We start from the raw sequence: 15645 nt of genomic DNA, 5'->3' as shown, positions 1-15645 counted from the left end.
GGCAGGCATGGGCACAGGGCTCCCCGGCAGCAACTCCGGCAATCCCCACTGGCTGGGGTACGCTGGAGGCCGAGGAAGTCCAGATATTTGGTGCCTCTGGGGCAATCTGCTCAACCAGGAACCAAACCTAAAACAGCCAGCCTGGAGTCTCAGCTTCTCCGGCAGGTAGGAACACATGAGGCAGACACTCCACGGGTGCAAAGGAGAAGCCAAAAGAAATCCACGGGACTTCCCAGGTGGCACAGTGGTTAAGAATCCACCTGCCAGTGCAGGGGACGTGGGTTCGAGCCCTGGTCCGGGAAGATCCCACGTGCCGCGGAGCAGCTAAGCCCGTGCGCCACAACTACTGAGTCTGCGCTCTAGAGCCCACAAGCCACAACTACTGAGCCCGAGAGCCACAACTACTGAAGCCCGTGCACCTAGAGCCCTTGCTCCGCAACAAGAGAAGCCACTGCAATGAGAAGCCCGCACACCACAACGAAGAGTATCCCCTGCTCGCCACAACTTAGAGAAAGCCTGCGCGCAGCAAGAAAGACCCAACGCAGTTTTTAAACATAAATTAAAAAAAAAAAAAAATCCACAAGCATCCTTCAGATGGTGGTTCTGTAAGTAGCTGCAGTGTTTCATTATTTACTCCTGCTTGAAGCGGACGCTCCTCAAGCCTGGGCTGGGCCCTCCTCCAACTCCACCTCACCCCCGGGCCCTCTTGTGCCCTGGGCTGGCCGTGGGGACTCCCTGGGAGGTTGGTCCTTGACCCCCTCAAATCCTCCTACTTCTCAGATTGGCCCCTGGTTCAAGATCTGCGATCCTGAGCTCATCTCCCTCCGGTCCCCAGGGCCACCCACACTGTCCCCCAGGGCAGCCCTTCTGCAAAGCCAGGAGAGAGAGGAAAACCTGCCCCACTCAGGTGGGCCGCGGCCCGGCTGGATCCTGATGCTTCTAGTTGAGAGCCGCCAGCCTGCCTCCCGGGCACAGGCAGACAGCATGGAGAGGCCTCCTCACTCTGGACGGGTCAGAGAGGCAGACAGCAAAGGTAAGACCCTGCCAGGCTGCCTCCCGCCCTCGCCACACCCAGTTCCACTCCCCATTTGTTCTGCAACGCCGCCCAGCCCCCCACACCACAAGCGGCTCGGAAATCTGAGAGGGTCGCCATCGGCGCTCTGCACCAGGCCCTTCTCGGGAAGAAGTTGAGCATCGCCAATGTCCTCCTCCAGCCCCAAGCCCAGCACCTGTGGCCCCAGCACCACAGCGCCGCCCTGGCCCTCAGCCAGCCCTCAGCTCTGCACTGGGTGGGCTCCGGCCCCCCGGAGTTCCCTGCCGTGTTTAGTGGGGGCAGAGCCAGGAAACAGCCGTCCTGAGCGCCACCTCCTTTTGGGGCTGAGTCCGCTGGGTGCTGGAGACCACAGGCCTTGCCCGGTATTCACAGATCCAAACTCAGCGGGTGTCCGAACCTTGTCGGGCCCCATGGGAAACCCAGCCCTGGCCACCCCCTGAGCAGGAGGCTGAGCTCCCCTCTTCTGCTCCCACCTTGGCCCATAAAATAGAAACTGCTTTCACTTCCACCTCCCAGGAAGACTGTGGGAGAAGCACCCACCCGGCTCTCCCTTCTCCATCCCTGTCATGGTGGACAAGTGACCACTGTGATCGATTGTCAAGGGCGGGGCTGGTGCTACCATGAATCAAAGACCACCCTCTGCCCGCTCACCCTGGGCAAGGGCCTGGTGGATGGGGAAGAAGGGACAGTCCTTCCTGCCTCTCACGTGGGGTGGCAGCCCCCTCCTCTGCCAGCCCACGCACCTGGGCAGCAGGACCTGGCCTTCCGCTCTGGCTCCCCCGTGTAGTGGTGCAGACCAGACTCCCCTCACTGGCCCAGCTGGAGTCTAGGTGGCAGGGGTAGGTGGAGGAAGTCAGGCCGGGAGCAGGGAACCCCCTTCCGGTTTGAGAACTCTTAGGGGCCTAATTCCTCTCTCTGGTCTCAAACTGTGCTTTTATTCTTTGAACAAAAGAATAACAAGTTGCCTGGAGTCAGGAACCATTTGCTCTTCGGCTGCAGCAGCATTGTTCTCTGCTTGGGGGCCTAGCTGGTGTCAGGGTGGGATGGACAGACAGAGGGGCGAGCCCGCGGTGGGCCACATCCAGCCCTCTGCTCCAGCCCAGAGCATCCTAGTCTCTTTTTAGAACCTTCCTTGGGGCTGAGACAGCGGAAGAGAACAATTTGTCATCTTGTCCCTGGGCTTAACCCATTAGTCTTTGTTCAGACAATCTCTTTAGACCTTAAATAAAGGATTCAGCTTCTTCCCAAAGAGCTGAGGACAGCAGGAAAGGCAGAGGCTGTTCAGGAGATTCTTCACAGTAAAGAAGGAAGTGACCTTGGGCCTCCTGTGTTTGGGGACAGTGTCAGGAGTTTATAAATATTCCCTCTTCCCATTGAGATAACCTCCCAGCTCAGCTGTACTGTGATAATGCTGACAATGGGCCTCTTCTGGTCCCCTTGGTCTGTCTACCAATTGACTGACACTTAGAGGGTGTAATGGGTTGGATGGTGTGTCCCCCAAAATTCATATCCACCCAGAACCTCAGAAGGTGACCTTATTTGGAAACAGGGTCTTTGCAGATGTAATTATTAAGGTTAGAGTTGAGATCATACTGAATCACGAGGTGCCCTAATCCAGTGAGAGTGTCCCTACAACAGAGACTGACCACCTTAGAAACAGGGGGCCTGGCTTCCAGGCCAGGAACACCTCGGTAAAGGAACTTGCAGACCCTCATCCACCAGTTCTTCTCTGCCCGTGCCCACCCATCCCCATGAGGGTCAGGATGTCCCCAAGCCCTTCCTCCACTTAGTAGACTATGCCCTGGGCGCACCCCAAGTCCCTGCCAACAGTTTACCCCAACCTAGTAGTCAGCAAACTCAGTGCAACTGGCACATCCCAGGAGACCTAAGGACAGAGCAGGGATGTCTGCCGCCAGCATCCTTTCTCTAGCCAGAAACGACTCCAAGTTATTCACAAACAGAATACCTCTTAAAGCAAGCCTGAAGATTACTTTGCAGCCCTTAACTTCATGAAGCGTTTAGACTTCCTTGGTTTAATGAATTTATGTGAAAATCTGGTTCTCCAAATCTGTGCATCCTCCTAAAAATAGTAATTCCGATCTCAGTGTGTTTTTCACAGTGTCGCCCCTTTGACACTAGCGATATTCTAAGCTTCATGAATTCCTTTAGTAACATGACATTCAACAGTTAGGTGGGATGTGTGGCACCCACTGCCATGCCTGACGCAAAATAAGCTCACAAAAGATATTTCTTGCTTGAAAGAAATGCAGTAAGGCATGGTGTTCTCTTGTCTCTGCAGTTACCGCAGTGCAATTCTGACTTTACCCCTGTGGAGTTAGCACAAGTTTCACAGGTTCAAGGGTACAGAGTCCAACAAGACTACACCCACTTCAGACACCAGCCACACTTTGGAGGCCCCCAGGCCACCCACAATTCTGACCAAGTAGCCACAAATCTGGATGGTTTTCACAACCCCCATCAGGTTCAACTATTTGCTAGAATGACTCACAGGGCTCAGGTAAGTGCTGTCCTTCTGGTTACAGTTTTATTATAAAGGATACAGATCAGGCCCAGCCAAGTGAAGAGGCCCCATGGCGAGGTCTGGGAGGATCTTCTGTTCCCTCTCCTCGTGAAGTCTGGGTGTGTCACCCTCCAGCATACCCATGTGTTCAACGATCGGGAAGCTCCACCAAGTGTCAGGGCCCAGAGCTTTTATTGGGGTTTCACTGTAGGTAGGACTAGTTGAATCACTGGCCAGGTGACTGAACTCAATCTCCAAACCTCCTACCCCATCCTACCCCCAAAGTTTGGGTTGTTTCTTAGTCCATTCATGCTACTATAACAAAATATAGACTCTCTATATAAACTGTATAGTCTATATTTTGTTATAGACTGGGTGGCTATAAACAGCAGTCTATAACACCATAGACTGGGTGGCTTACAAACAACAAACATTTATTTCTCACAGTTCTGGAGGCTGGGAAATGTGGGATCATGTCACCAGCAGATTCAGTGTCTGGTGAGAGCCTGCTTCCTGGTTCACAGATGGCCATCTTTTCACTGTGTCCTCATATAGCCAAAGGGGCTAGGAAGCTCCCTGGGGTCTCTTTTATAAGGGCACAGTCCCATTCATGAGGGCTCCACCCTTATGACCTAATCACCTCCCAAAGGGCCCACCTCCAAATACCATCAGATTGGGGGTTAGGATTTCAGCACGTGAATTTGGGGGAGACAAAAACATTCAGACCGTAGCAGGCTGACATCACCTGGCTCAAGGACCCAGCCTGCTAGTAACATGGTTGGTCTCTGGCGTGGCCACCCCCATCCTGAGTCGTCTCAATAACCTAAACTTAGTTGTGGGCCTAGGGGTCCACCATGTATAACAGACACTCCTGTCACTCAGGGAATTCCAAAGATTTAGAAGCTCCCTCCCAGGAACCAGTCACATTCTTTATTACACAAGAGCTCAGATCTTGAGTGATTATTTTAATAGGAGGTGCAACTGAACACAACACCTGAGTTCTCAGATTCTGATGGCCACTCTCTAAACGTATCTGAGTTAATCCCACAGCCCCATGTGGCAGCACCTTCCAAGAAATGCCATTAGATAAAAACTATCAAAAGATATTGTGATCTATATCCCATCTATGACTCTCGAAGAATATCACACATGGATGCTTCTTCATATACCTTTTCCTGTCTTTTGGCATTTAAACCCTCCTCACCAAAGCTGCCCAGGCTCCTCTCTCCACTCCTTACTGCTGACTCCAAGAATTCAGCCCTGGGACTTCCCGGGTGGTCCAGTAGTTAAGACTCTGCGCTCCCATTGCAGGGGGCCTGGGTTCGATCCCTGGTCAGGGAACTAGATCCTGTAACCAAGATCCTGTGTGCTGCAACTAAGACCTGGCACAGCCAAATAAATAAATAAATATTTCTTTTTAAAAAAGAATTCAGTCCTGACCTGGGCCCCAGTAGCTCTCAATGTTTCCCCTCCTCCCCCAGGAAATAAGCTGAGCTACAAAGACCATGCCTCCAATTTCATGAATGAAAGGAAGAAACTTTCCAAGCTGTGATGGTTAATTTAATGTGTCAACTTGACTGGCTATGGGATGCCCAGATTAAACATTCTTTCTGGGTGTTTCTGGATGAGATTAGCAGTTGGATCAGTGGGATGGTCCCCAAAGTGGGTGGGCCTCATCCAATCCACTGAAGCCTGAATAGAACAAAAGACCGAGGAAGGAGGGATCCACCCCTTTTCAGTATGAATTTCAAAGTTTGAACCAAAAGGGCTGCTGATGAGCACTTGATTCCTAAGAACCAGATGCCCCTCCTCCCCCACTGGTTCCCTGGGCTCTTTGGATTTCAGGAGCAATTCATTTGAATTCCTGTTTCTAACCAACTGTTGCCTGAATTTCTAAGCAATCCAGGTGCCTACTACTTGGAATGAAAAGGAGAGCACGTGTGTCTGCCTGGCCTGATCATGAACTGTAGTCTTCAGAGGGGAGGTGATGCTTCTAGGCGTCCCCGGGTCATTCTCAACTGACCTCACCTGAGGACAGATGCAGTGAAGGGCACCCTTCCCTGCCCAGGGCCCTCCTCACAGACACCCCCAATTGTTTTTCTACAGCACTGTTTTGCCTTGGGGCGGGGTCAACACAGAGCTCCTGTCCAGGAAGCCGTGGTGTAGAGAAAGGATGGTAAGTTCCAATCCAGCCTCCAGAACTCACTGGGTAATCTTGGACATGTTATTGAATTTGCTGATCTATTTCTCTGCCCACAAATTGGGGGCAGGAGGGACTCCCTTGCTCAGGCGTCCCACAGGCTGCTGTGAGAACCCCAGACATCAACCGTGCAGCAGAGGCCGTGCCTCTGGGCGCCCTTCCCACCCCTTGCTCTTCTTCAAGAAGTCTCCCTCCTCGGGGCGGGTTCCACGCCCCGCCCCCGGAAAGTCAGCTTGCAGTGCCACTGGCAGCCCTCCAAGTCCGGGGTCCCAGTGGGGTGAGCCCCACCCTCTGCTGAGCCCGACCCTGTCACTGGTGGCCGTGCTCCCATCCCCAGCTCAGAGAGGTAAACTCTACTTCTGTCCCCCACCTCCTCTCTGTGGGGGCAGAAGGAGCGTGGTGAAAGGGTCCCCAATCCCTCGGGTTTCCAGGGATCCTACAAGCCATGCTGTGATGCTTAACTGCCATATAGGAGAGGAGAAATAAATGACGTTTATTCTCCTATCCCCAGATCTCCCGACCCCATCCTGAGCATTCTGAGTGGAAACCAGACCCCGTGGGTGCCCAGCCAGGATCAGTTTGGCAGAAGTACATGGAGTGTGAGAAACTAATAAGATCCATTCAACTTGAAAGCTAATTTTATATGACTGTGTCCATTTTTCCCCCAAGAAATTTCACACCTTGACACAAATGAGGAGATTCTAAGAAAGAGAAATTTAATGTAAGTAGCATTTCCAACCATGGAGGGGTATATGGAAATGGGCCTTTTTCTCTGTGACCAGTGGCCTCCTGAGATACATGAAAGGAAGCCCGCTCCCCCAACATGGTGTCCCTCCCACGACAGTAAAGCCCCAAATTGGCTCATCTCACAAGGACCTTGTACATCTGATGGTGTCTTTGGAAGGCAGGTCACTGAGAATGACACCTGAGCTGCAACTTAGCTGGCATTACCTCGTATACAGTGAGTGCCCAATAAATGCTGGCTGGCCGGATGGATGGATAAGTGAGTGAGTTATTCAACAGTCCCATCACAAGCCAACATTCATTAAAGCCTTTCCATAACAATCTTGACATAGAAGAGTTGTTTGTGGAAAGGCAAGAACCGAATTTGCAAACCCTCCTGTTGACTTCACAATAATTCATGCTCACCTGCGTCTAATAAAATATGGAAGCAATTCTACAGGAATGTTTTGTGCTTTAGCGATTCATTTAACTATTTCCTCCAGGGGGCAAGTCATATATTCTCATCCAGATGTGTGGGGAGTTCCACGAATAAATCTGCAAATATCAAGATGAGATGCTCCCCCCTGACCCCCCGGCCACACGAGTTCTTGCTAACGGAAGCATGAAAGTGGAGACCAGCGGAAGTCATTCTGGCCTCTGCTCCCAGTCACGGTCCCCAAGCCCAAAGCTCCCCATGCCTGACCGCCCTACTGCAGTGACCTGAAACGGCTAAAGGAGCTGAGTGCCCAAGGCACTTTCTTCAAGGAACTTTCCTCTGTCAAGTCCCTGCCCGGCGCTTGGCAGGACCTCGGAGAGATGAGATGCTCTCCACCCCATCAGCCCCGATTCGAGAACACCAGGAAGGAGGCTCAGGTGCCACAGCTGCTGCCACTGTCCCTGCAGACCCCAACCACGGCCCTTCACTGGGCTGAGTCCGCCTGTGTCAGCTGCCCCCCAACTCCTTGCAGATTCAAGAACCGATGAATACAGATGAGCGACACCTGCCCGGAGCTGCCTGGTGTTCCACTCACGTCCTGATTTTCTGGGTCACCAATTTTTTTAATTAAACTTTTAATTTTGAAATAGTTGTAGATTCTCATGCAGTTAAGAAAGATCCCCAAGTCCCAATTCTTCCTCAATTCTGCCTCCCCTGCCCCTGTCCCCTGTGGTAATATCTTGCAAAATAGTAGTACAATAGTGAGTCACCAATTTTTTAAAATGTCACATCCCGTGTCTATTTCCTAATGTGTGATAAGAAGTATATTTTCACCCGGTGGAGGCTCTTGTCTCCCCGTTCCCACTCCCAAACCTACTTGACTTCACCACCCAATTATTTCCCACTTTGATAAAGAGCACAGTGTACAAAGCCCCACATTCAGGATTTCTCTCCCTCTTCCTTGCATTTTCTCACTTTTTTTGGCGGGGGGCCAAAACAGTCCTGAATCCACCCACTTGTCACTCTCTGGACCACAATGACCCTGGCATTAGCCCCTGTCAACGCTCTTCAGCAGAACCAGCTAAAGAATTTGTAGGGCCCAGTGAAAAATGAACGTACAGAGCCCCGTGTTCAAAAACTATTAAGAGGGACTTCCCTCGTAGTTCAGTGGTTAAGGATCCACCTGCCAATGCAGGGGACACGGGCTCAAGCCCTGGTCAGGGAAGATCCCACATGCCACGGAGCGACTAAGCCCGTGCACCACAACTACTGAGCCCACGTGCCACAACTACTAAAGCCTGCGCGCCTAGAGCCCGTGCGCCGCAACAAGAGAAGCCACCACAATGAGAAGCCTGCGCACCACAACAAAGAGTAGCCCCCACTCGATGCAACTAGAGAAAGCCTGCACGCAGCAACGAAGACCCAAAGCAGCCAAAAATAAATTAATTAATTAAAAAAAAAAAACTATTAAGAATTTCATTATGGCAGCAGCACAGCATTACACCAAGCTCGGGGCACTGGTCCCACGAGCCCCCCTGCCCCTCAACCAGAGACCACCAGGAGCACGGCTGTCGACGAAAAGTTGGGCTTGTTAATTTGATGCAGCAAGAGTGAACACACCATGGGGAACCCTAGGACATCTCAGTCAGGACCTCGTACAGGACTTGGGCTTCTGTCATATGATCTGGGGGAGGGTTCAGGGAATCAAGCCTTCGCTCTGGGTTAGATGCTATCAGGAATCAGGGGTGGTGCTATGATTGGGCATCTTAATAATTCTTATCTAGAAGGTAAGAAGGACGGGACAAAGCTAGAACTGTGATAAGTTTAAAAAGAAAAAAAGTGTCACGTTAGCCAGGATGGGAGATGTTTGGTTGATTTTGCGGTTTGGATGATGTCCATGTTTTGTCTGTGTTCAGATGTGATTTCAGAAGAGTCTTGTTGCTGTCTTAACCCATCGTGGTCACAGAGTGGCTTTGTCTGAGGTTGGTGATCCGTGAAATTGTTTATGTCCAACAGGAAAATGCCTTTTTCTCTTTCTCACCCGTCATCTCCGGCTCAGCTGCCTGCAAGAGCCCGCACTTGCCTCCCCATCTTCACGCTCTTCTCCACACAGCAGCCAGCGTGATCCTGTTGAATCATAAGGCAGATCATAGCTCTCCTCTGCTTAAACTTCCAGTGGTCTCTGAGTGAGTTGAACTGTGTCCAAGTCCTAACCCCCAGTATCTGTGAATGTTAACTTAGTTGGAAAAAAGGCCTTGCAGATGTAATTAAGTTACAGATCTCAAGATGCTATCATATTGGATTTAGGTTCTAAATCCAATGACTGGTATCCTAATATAAAAAAGGTACAGAGTATAACTGAATCAGTTTGCTGTACAGCAGAAATTAACACAACATTGTAAATCAACTATACTTCAATAAAATTTTTTAAATTTCTATTTCTTTCTTTAAAAAAAAAAAAGAGAGCACACACACACAGAGAATAGCACGTGTAGACGGAGACAGACTTTGGAGGGATATAGCAACAGCCAAGGGGCACCTGGGCCCACCAGAAGCTGGGAGAGGCAGGGAAGGCTCCCCCCAACCCAGATTCTTTGCAGGGACCATGGCCAATACCCTGATTTTGGACTTCTGACCTCCAGAGCTATGAGAAAATACATTTCTGTCTTAAATCACCAAGTTTGTGGTACTTTGTTGCCACAGCCCTAGAAAATGAACACAGTCCCTTATTGCAATTAAAAAAGAACCTCAATCCCTTCCCCCGACCGCCAACCCCCGTGGGACCTTCTTCTCTCCAAACTCTTTCACACACAACTTCTCCCATTGGCCCCCACGCTCCAGCCACACCTGCCTAACTTTTCCTCCATCGCACTGGCCCTTTGCACATGCTGTGCCCGCTGCCTGGAATCCACCCCTCTGATCTTTCTTTTTTTTTTAATATTTATTTATTTGGCTGCATCAGGTCTTAGTTGCGACATGCAGGATCTTCGCTGCAGTGTGCGGGATCTTTAGTTGCTGTGTGCAGGATCTTTAGTTGAAGCGTGCGAACTCTTAGTTGCGGCACGTGGGATCTAGTTCCCTGACCAGGGATTGAACCTGGGCCCCCTGCATTGGGAGCACGGAGTCTTAGCCACTGGACACCAGGGAAGTTCCTGCACCCCTCTGATCTTTGCACAGCTGGTCCTGATCATCATTTCGGTCTCCATGCAGAGACCACATCCTCTGGGAGGCCTTCATTAACTTCCTTGATTAAAATAACACTCCCCTGCCTGCTACTTACCCTCTATCCTGTTGCTGATTTAATTTTCTCTTGACACTGCAATTCTATCATTTATTGGTTCACGTCTGTTTTTTGTCTCCACCCCCGACGTGCGGGCTCCATGGAGTTAGGAACATCCCTTGTCTCCCAGCTTATTTTTATTGAACAAACACACATATCATGTGTACTGTATGCCAGGCACTCGGCCAAATGCTTTACAAATGTTACCTCATTTAACTTTCGTGAATAAGATATTTTACAGATGAGGAAACCGAGGCACAGAGAGTTTAAGTCACTTGCCGAAGGTCACACAGCTTGTCAGTGGTGGAGGCACCCAGAGTCGATGAGCTTAAAGCCTCTGCTCGACACAGAAGACTTCAGTCAGTGTCTGCCGGATGGGTGGATGTCCCCTGAAGAGTGAGCACCAGCCCCTCACCAGTAACCTACCAGGTGGGAGGGAGAGCGACCTGTGTCTGCACCTCACCCACTGCTCCCACTAAGGCTCAGGGGTGAGTGAGGGAGAAAAGAGCAGCACTGTGGAGGGTTCTAGAACAGCTCCTAGCCCCCCAGGTATGGGATGCCTCCCAGGGTGTCAGGCTCCTCTCTGTTCCCACACCCCTCTCACCCACATCTCTCCAAAGTGCCCTCTGCCCAGCTACCTGTCCACCTGGGCCCTGAGCTCCTGCGGAAGGGAGTCCAGTGTTCACCAGCAGTTCCTGCACCGGCCCCTCAGTGCCCTGTGACCCCTGCTCTGTGATTCTGCCTCCAGCTGATCAAGCCCACCACGTCCTGGAGCTGCTTCGGCAACCAGGCCCCCAAGGGTCATCCAGGGCCTGGGCCCTGGGCCGTAGTCCACCTTCCTCCAGCCACAGCGCCTGGGGGTGTCTGAAGAAGGGGGTGTCTTCTCTGTGCTCTGGCACTTTCTGGCATGTTTTATATGATATTAGCACTTTGGTGTATTGGTCATCACTCCCAGGAAGCAGAAAGGAAGTGAGTGGATGGAGAAATACATTTTGTAAAAAGGAGAGGGAGGGCTTCCCTGGTGGCGCAGTGGTTAAAAATCTGCCTGCCAATACAGGGTACACGGGTTCAAGCCCTGGTCTGGGAAGATCCCACATGCCGCAGAGCAACTAAGCCCGGGTGCCACAACTACTTAGCCTGTGCTCTAGAGCCTGTGAGCCACAACTACTGAGCCCACATGCCACAACTACTGAAGCCCGCGTGCCTAGAGCCCGTGCTCCACAACAAGAGAAGCCACCGCAATGAGAAGCCCGCACACCGCAACAAAGAGTAGCCCCCGCTCGCCGCAACTAGAGAAAGCCTGCGCACAGCAACGAAGACCCAATGCAGCCAAAAATAAATAAATTAAATTAATTTTCAGAAAAAGGAGAGGGAGAAATGGAGGGGAAGCATCATCGGAAACGAGGATGTGAGCGCCGCCCGGGGAAGAAACTGGAGGTGGGCACGGCTGGACGTGAGGGAGAGAAAGGAAAATTACGCTTTCACCCAAAGCCCTGGAGGAGAAGAAACTGCTACCGAGGGCCCGGCCGGCCACCTCCAGGGCCTCAGCGACCCTTCCGGCTGGAGGCCTCATGGTCAGCCCGGTTCATGATTCATAGATCAGCGGTGAGTTTTTATTTTCAGGTAAAAAAAAAACCATAATAGAATAACTATCTGGTTCCTTAGACAACTCCTTTTCCTCAGCGGTTCTCTCGGGCCCTAGAAGGCTGTAAACAGAGTTTATGGCTGCCCCTGGGTTTCCTTTAAGGTCTTCGGAGCTTCTGTTTCCTGCTGGCTGAGAGGTGGAATTGAAAGCAAGCTCTCAGCCACGAGCAGCCTCTGTCTCCAGAGGCATCTGATGCCGCTGATTCCACACTAACGGGAGGCACTTCTAGATAAAGTTTTCCACCCGCCTGGTCCGTAGGAAAACCTACTACCAAAACATCCACCTGCCTGTTCTAGATTGAAAGAAGTATTTCCCACGTCTTCTAATCAGCATCCTCCACAAGCAGTCAGGATCCGGGAAAGAGAGGTCTGATTCAGGAAGCTTCCCTGGATTAAAACGAGAGTTCTCCTCCACCTCTCTTAAAATTACATCCGTCCTATGCGTTACGCTTCACTGTTTACAAAGCAGTTTTGCAAACATGTTTTCACCTGGCTTTCACGTGTCTTCTAGGGTGAAAACTCACTCGGGAAGCTTTCCTGACATGACCCCAGCCCCCCTCTGTGAGCGAGGGAGTGGGGGTAGCCTCGATGGGCGGGTCTGAGTCCAGGGCCACTTTGGAGCCCGTTCGCTAGTGGGAAGGTCACTGTTATCTAAGGACTCACACGTCCCTAGGACTCACCTCTCTCCTTTGACTTGTGATCCTGGTGAACCTAGGGAGTGATGAGACTCAGGCCCGGCCAACCCTCCTCCCTGGCCCCCTCCTCCTCCTCCCATGCAGATGTAACAGAGGGCTGGGCCGGCCACCCCCACCCTCTTCTCTCATGAGGCAGCGAGGTGCTCAGTTCAGACCAGATGGGTCTTAGGGTCTGGGGGCCGATATGGTCTGTCTTGTTCTCTGCCTCTCTCTGATTGCATCTTCTGGGGCTGACAGATATGAATAATTGGTCTTTTGTCCCAAATTCCTGGACCTTAGGAAAGAGGGGGCTCCATAGGATCCAGCTTGGATCACAAAGTTTCCACACCAGGATTTGGGACCCAAGTCAAGAGACACTTCCTTACTCAGGGACCATGTCAGGGAGGAGGACATTGACAAGGCCAGATGAGGGCATTGCTGATGTATCAGTCAGGAAAAGTTAGGTTATGCTGCTGTAACAAACAGCCCCCAAAATTTCAGTGGCAAAGAAAAAGAGAGGGAGAAAAGAAGGAAGGGAGGGAGGGAAGAAGGAAGAAAGAAAAAAGAGAGAGGGAGGGAGACAGGGAGAGAGGCTGGTTTCTCATCATCTTCATTGTTAACTGCAGGTCAGCTGTGGTTTTTCTCTCTGTCCTCTTTATTCTAGGACCAAGGCTAAAGGGGCCACTTCTACTGGCACATTCTGGGTTTTCAGCAGAGGGAAGGGATAATGTAGGACAAGAAAATGGGAGGGGATCCTGGGAAAGACGGATGAGGGAGCAAAGATCCTTCCTGACCCCCAGGAGCTCCACTCACATTTCATCCCATGGCCAAGCCTGATGTCCGTGGGTTGGGACTTGTAATCCTTCCTTAGGGATGGCCCCGTAGGGACGAGCAGCTGATGTGGCAATCAAACGGCTGCCCCACCTGGCCACAATACAAACCAGAGTCTCACTTGTCTTTTCCTACTGTGTGCCACCAGGCTGTCATGAGCAGCTCTCCTAACTCAGAGCTCAAGGATACAGGGCAAAAGCGAATCCCATTTTATAGACAAGGAAACTGCAGTTTCAGAGGGCGAGTTTGGCAAAAGCAGACCAGATACTCCCTCAGCCCACCTTCTCCTCCTGGGCACACAGATGACATTTCCCGGCGGACTGGTTCTAGGACACAGAATATGCATAGGACTCATGCATGCTGCTTCCACACCCGAATATAAGCCTCTGTCAACCTCCCACCCTCTCTCTTCCCCTCCATCGTTCGCTGTGAAGGCCGTGTTTCAAGACGGCAGCATCTAGAATTGGAAGGAGCGGGAGTCCCAGAATCAGCACTCAGCTTGCCGCCCCGCAGAGCCACCGCATCTGCAGCACACGGAGATCTGAGTGACAAACCTCCAGCGTGGCAGGGCACGGAGAGACTAACACACCTCACAACACAGTAAGTCAGGACGCGGAGCTGGGGAACCGTGAAGCTGGGAGACGGGCCCCAGGTATTTTGGTTTGGGTTCCCCCAAAAGCGGAGCCTGTGACAAGGACTGGGTCAGGTAGTTGTACTGGAGGTGATCCTGGGAAAGAGGAAGGAGGGAGCAAAGAGAATGAAACAGATCCCTCCAAAAGAGATGGGAAGTCCTGACCCCCAGAGGCTCAGGTCGTAACCTTATTTGGATATAGGGTCGTTGCAGTTTGTTGAGATGAGGTGATACCGGAGAAGGGTGGACTGCTAATCCAAGATGACTGGTGTCCTTATAAGAAGACAGAGACACACAGGGAAAGCACGTGATGACAAAGGCAGAGCCTGGAGTGATGCAGCCACAAGCCCAGGGACACCAAAGGGAGGAACCCCCTACTGCTTTCAGGGGGAGCATGACCCTAACACCTTGATTCTGCAGTCCTAGTCCTGGAACTGTGAGACAATACACTTCAGCTGTTTTAAGCCACCCAGTTTGTGGCACTTTGTTGTGGCAGCCCTAGGAATCTAATAAGGCGAGAAGAAGGAAAAGCTCATCAGCGGTGATTGAGCTGCCTCCCCTGAAGGCCACCGGCTCTCAATCCACCCAGGACACCTGAGCACCCAGGAGATTGTGACTCAGACTCGTCCCTCCAAGACCACGGACCGGGGCATCTGTGCACCAGCTCCTGCTTCCACTGGTGAAGGCTGTCCCTGGGGCCCGCTGGTGGCAGGGCCACCCCTGCACATGGCCTGAGCTCACCAGCTTTCCATTGAGCTGCAGATGACGTCAGAGGTGGACGTGGGGACATGGGGTGGGACAGGCGCCAAGAGCATCTGCTGCACCAGGACGTGGGTCCTGACCCATCATCTCTCTGTAGCACCACTTTACTCCAAGTTCAAGGTGAAGACTGAAAGTCACCCAGGCAGACGTACCATTCACCGTATGCACTTTGGGACCTCTTATTTCATATGTGTGCGTGGATGAACTTGTCAAGATGTTACGAAGGGGAGAAAGAAGGAAGGGGAAGAGGAGAAAAAAGGAGAGGAACGTCAATATTATTATCGTCATTTCAGGGAACCTGGGACACAGATTAAGTGATGTTTTCCTGGCAGCACAGCTAGCGAACATCTTCACACTAATTTACACGAAGCCCACCTGACTCCCAAAGCCCACAGTCATCTTGAACACAGATGATTTTTTCTTCCTTTACAACCTGAAGAATCCACAGTCACAAGCACATCTGATCTGGTAAAGACAGAACTGGGAAGTAAACTGACTGAAACATTGCTCTTGCTTGTGATGAATCGTTGAAAGATATACATATATTTATTTGTGCACAAAAATTGCACAACCATGGCTATGGATCCACACAATTTAGGGGTTTGAAGGTGTGAAACGAACAGGCTCAGATTCCTGACACTGACACCTTGTACTCTCGCTTTGTAAGCCAAGATGGAGATTTCTAATTTTGCTCATAACCAATTTAAGGGTCATGCTAGCTGCTATAACAAATAAACTGCGTCAGGGCTCAAAAAAAGTCACTCACCTTGGAAGTTTATTTCTTGTTCACTTCGAGTCCTGAGTTGGGATCTGGAATCATCCTCTAGGCAGTGATTCAGTTACCCAGGTCCCTTCCATCTTGTGGCTCCTCCAAGGTTACTATGCTTGT

General features: G+C 51.3%; 2 long non-coding RNA genes across 5 annotated transcripts in view; one reads left to right on the top strand and one right to left on the bottom strand.

Annotated features, from left to right (window-relative positions):
• Positions 1-7396, top strand: part of LOC111181904 (uncharacterized) — a 24857-nt gene extending 17461 nt beyond the window's left edge. For all 4 annotated transcript variants that reach the window (XR_016387745.1, XR_016387744.1, XR_016387743.1 and 1 more), the window contains 3 exons: positions 1-1033; positions 5682-5751; positions 6287-7396. The exon at positions 1-1033 is cut by the window's left edge. This is a non-coding gene — a long non-coding RNA (uncharacterized LOC111181904). The remainder of the gene's footprint in view (positions 1034-5681; positions 5752-6286) is intronic.
• The window catches only part of LOC111181903 (uncharacterized), a 57513-nt gene that overhangs the window by 17594 nt on the left and 24274 nt on the right, over positions 1-15645 (bottom strand). The window contains exon 3 of the long non-coding RNA XR_002646624.3: positions 1-15645. This exon is cut by the window's left edge and continues 2134 nt beyond it. This is a non-coding gene — a long non-coding RNA (uncharacterized LOC111181903).

The sequence above is a fragment of the Delphinapterus leucas genome, chromosome 15 (genome assembly GCF_059928025.1).
Source record: "Delphinapterus leucas isolate spDelLeu-1000000601 "Yukka" chromosome 15, BTC_Dleu_Yukka2, whole genome shotgun sequence".
NCBI classification, from domain to species: domain Eukaryota; kingdom Metazoa; phylum Chordata; class Mammalia; order Artiodactyla; family Monodontidae; genus Delphinapterus; species Delphinapterus leucas.
This window is presented reverse-complemented; position numbering and strand designations above follow the sequence as displayed.